The sequence below is a fragment of the Platichthys flesus genome, chromosome 8 (assembly GCF_949316205.1).
Source record: "Platichthys flesus chromosome 8, fPlaFle2.1, whole genome shotgun sequence".
Lineage (NCBI taxonomy): Eukaryota > Metazoa > Chordata > Actinopteri > Pleuronectiformes > Pleuronectidae > Platichthys > Platichthys flesus.
The window spans coordinates 23,011,168-23,014,762 of NC_084952.1; the positions used below are offsets into that span (position 1 = coordinate 23,011,168).

The following is a 3,595-nucleotide window of genomic DNA, read 5'->3' on the forward strand; positions in this document are numbered from 1 at the left end:
GAGAGCTGGAGGATATCTGTTCATTTGGAGCTGCACTGCCCCTCGGAGTCCCTTGTCAGCAAGCTTTGCAGTGCCTCCACTCTGGAGATTTGTTGGGAGGCTCTGGTGTGTATGAGAACAATAGAGCAAGACTGCATATGTAAAAAAACCTTCCATCCTTAGACCCTTGATTTGGATTAAGCAACAACTTTCAGCAGGAAAGTCCTTGTAGCGGCAAACAAAATGAAAACATGGAACCAACCTCAGGAAGGGCCTTAGAGAAGGAAATATCATGTTGACAGTCTAGACCAACATAGTACATTCAGTGTAGAACAACATTTAAAGATAGTGCTGACCTTGATGATATGTTAGAGGTGTGCTTTGTCACAGATCCTTTAGACCAGTGATTCTCAAATGGGGGTCGCGTACCCCTGGGGGTACTTGAAGGTACTCCAGGGGGTACTTGAGATTTTCTTTTTATATATTTAAAATTAGCATCCATTCAAAAATCCTTGAAAAATTGTTATTTAACAAATATTCAATAAAAGTGTAAGTTCATGAACTAAATTTTATATTCAGTAGGCTTTTCAATTTAATTATCTTAAAAAAACTTCCCTCTGTGTTGTTACCTTGCCGTGGTGGGGAGGCTTATGTACTTCCGTGACCCTGGAGGCTATACCGGCGGGGGTTATACCCCTGGCAGGTCTTACCAAGCCGGGCAGGTTTTAGGGTAGAGGTCTGACTAAAGGCAATACCTGTTACAAAACGCAAACAAGAGTAAACCAAGATATCCCGCCCCGGAGTGAAGATGGACCTCCGTCAGAAGGATTTATGAAGCAGGGTGGTGAAAGCCAGAAGCACCTGGAAGCCACTCTGCCGAAAACCATCCTCTCAACCGGTGTTACAACCACCATCGGTAAATGGAACGTAAGGACCATGTTCGAAGCTGGAAAGACCGCACAAGTTACCACCGAGATGAAGAAGTACAACCTTGCCATACTCGGACTTAGTGAATCAAGATGGACGGGTTCTGGACAGAAGAGGCTTGTCACAGGAGAGCTGCTGCTGTACTCAGGCCATGAGGAGGACAACACACACCACACCCAGGGAGTCGCTTTGATGCTATCCAAGGCTGCTCAGAGAGCACTCATGGGATGGGAGGCACATGGCTTGAGAGCAATAGCAGCTACATTCAAAACAAAGAAGGAAAGAATAAACATGAACATCATTCAGTGACGAAGAGAGCAAGGACGAATTCTATAGCAGAATAAAGACCATCATCCAGAGATACTCAGAGACATTACCATCTTAATGGGAGACATTAATGGAAAAATAGGAAGTAACAACAGAGGCTATGAGAGGAGAGCGCGTGGCCTATGGGATAGAGCGGGTGTTCTGCAACAAGAAGGTTGCCGGTTCGAATCCCACTCTTTCCCATCTGCATGCCTAAGTGTCCTTGGCAAGATACTGAACCCCTAAAATGGCCCCTCATAAAAAATGTTGAGTGTTCAAAAATGTAAGTCGCTTTGGACAAAAGCGTCAGCTAAATGACATGTAATGTAATGTAATGTAATAATAATGGGGCAGCATGGTCTAGGCGAGATGAACGAAAATGGAGAGAGATTCGTAGAACTATGTGCAAATAACAACCTTGTCATAGGAGGAAATGTCTTCCCCCACAGACGAGTACACAAAGCCACATGGGTATCACCGGACCTCTCCACTGAGAACCAAATAGACCATGTATGTGTCACAAAAAAGTTTAGGAAGTCCCTCTTAGATGTACGAGTCAGAAGAGGAGCTGACGTAGCATCAGACCACCATCTTCTCGTTGCCAAAGTCCAATTAAAGTTGAGGAGAAACTGGACAGGTGAGAAGAACCAGAGAAAGAAATTTAACTTTTAAGAGATCCAGCAGCAGCAGAAACATTCAAGATCAAACTAAAGAACAAGTTTCATGCCCTGCAAGAGCTAGATGAAGAAGGTGAGGAAAGAAACATAGATGGGATGTGGAAGGTAGTAAAGGAAGCCGTAATTACAACCTGCAATGTAGCACTGGGACCACAGAAAGATAACCACAAGGCTTGGATATCAGCAGATTCAATTAAGAAGGTGAAGGAGAGGAAAGAAAAGAAGGCAGCTCTAAACAGCAGTCTTACAAGAGCAGAGAAAGTAAAGGCACAAACAGAGTACAGGGAAGCAAATAAGAACGTGAAAAAAAGCTTGAAGACCGACAAAAGGAACTATATAGAGGCCCTTGCATTAGAAGCAGAAGAAGCAGCCAGACATGGGAATCTGAAGGACCTGTATGACACCACCAAAAAGCTGGCAGGAAAGACCAGTAAACCTCAAAGACCAGTAAAGGACAAAGAGGGAAAGCCAATAATAGGGGAGGAAGAACAGAAGAAAAGATGGTTGGAGCATTTCAAGGAACTTCTCAATAGACCAGCCCCACAAGACCCACCACACATCCAACAAGCAGAAAGGGATCTGCCAATAGACCTCAGCGTACCAAGAAGGGAGGAAATCAGGAAAGCCATTAAAAAACTTAGAAACAGCAAGGCTGCAGGACCAGATAGCATCCCGGCCGAGGCACTGAAGACGAACGCAGAGACCATGGGAGAGATGCTCCACCCTATCTTCAAGACGATGTGGGAAGAGGAAAACATCCCATGCGAATGGAAGGAGGGCTATCCTGTGAAGATGCCAAAGAAAGGGGACCTGAGCAACTGTGGAAATTATAGGGGGATCATGCTACTCTCCATCCCAGGAAAGGTCTTCTACAGGATCTTACTGGACAGGATGAAGGATGTGATTGACCCCCAGCTTAGAGACCAGCAGGCTGGCTTCCGCAAAGACAGATCGTGTACAGACCAGATTGCTACACTGCGCATCATCCTGGAACAGTCACTCGAGTGGAATTCACAGCTATTCATCAACTTCATCGACTACGAGAAGGCCTTCGACAGTGTGGACAGGGAGACCCTCTGGAAGCTTCTCCGGCACTATGGAGTGCCAGAGAAATTAGTAAGTAAGTAAGTAAAATTTATTTATAGAGCACATTTAAATACAGCATAACTGACCAAAGTGCTGTACAATGACAATAAAAGGCAAATAATACAATATAACAATACAAATTAACCATAAGTACTAAAAACCAATACAAAGTGCAATAACATTCAATAACATTCAATAACAGGAGGCGAACAGTTAGGGGGAAAGGAAGGCCAGGGAGTGAAAGTGGTTTTTCAGCCTAGATTTGAAGGCAGAAATGGAGGGGGCGGATCTAATGTTCTGAGGGAGCTGGCCCCACAGACGTGGAGCGGCGACAGCAAAGGCCCTGTCACCTTTCTGCTTGAGCCGTGAGCGTGGCACGTGCAGAAAACCCTTGCTAGAGGATCTGAGGGACCTTTGGACTGACTGGGGCTGTACAAGGTCAGTGATGTAGGCTGGGGCCAGCCAATTAAGTGCCTTAAAAACAAATAATAAAACTTTAAACTGTATCCTAAAAAGAATTGGGAGCCAGTGCAAGGAGGCCAGAATGGGGGTGATGTGCTCACGCCTCTTGGTGCCAGTTAAAAGACGTGCAGCTGCATTTTGAACCAGCTGTAGACGTC

General features: G+C 45.1%; 1 pseudogene; it reads left to right on the top strand.

The window, feature by feature from the left end:
• The first annotated feature begins 810 nt into the window (after nt 1-810).
• Nucleotides 811-3,017, top strand: LOC133959264 (uncharacterized; annotated as a pseudogene).
• The last annotated feature ends 578 nt before the right edge of the window (nt 3,018-3,595 follow it).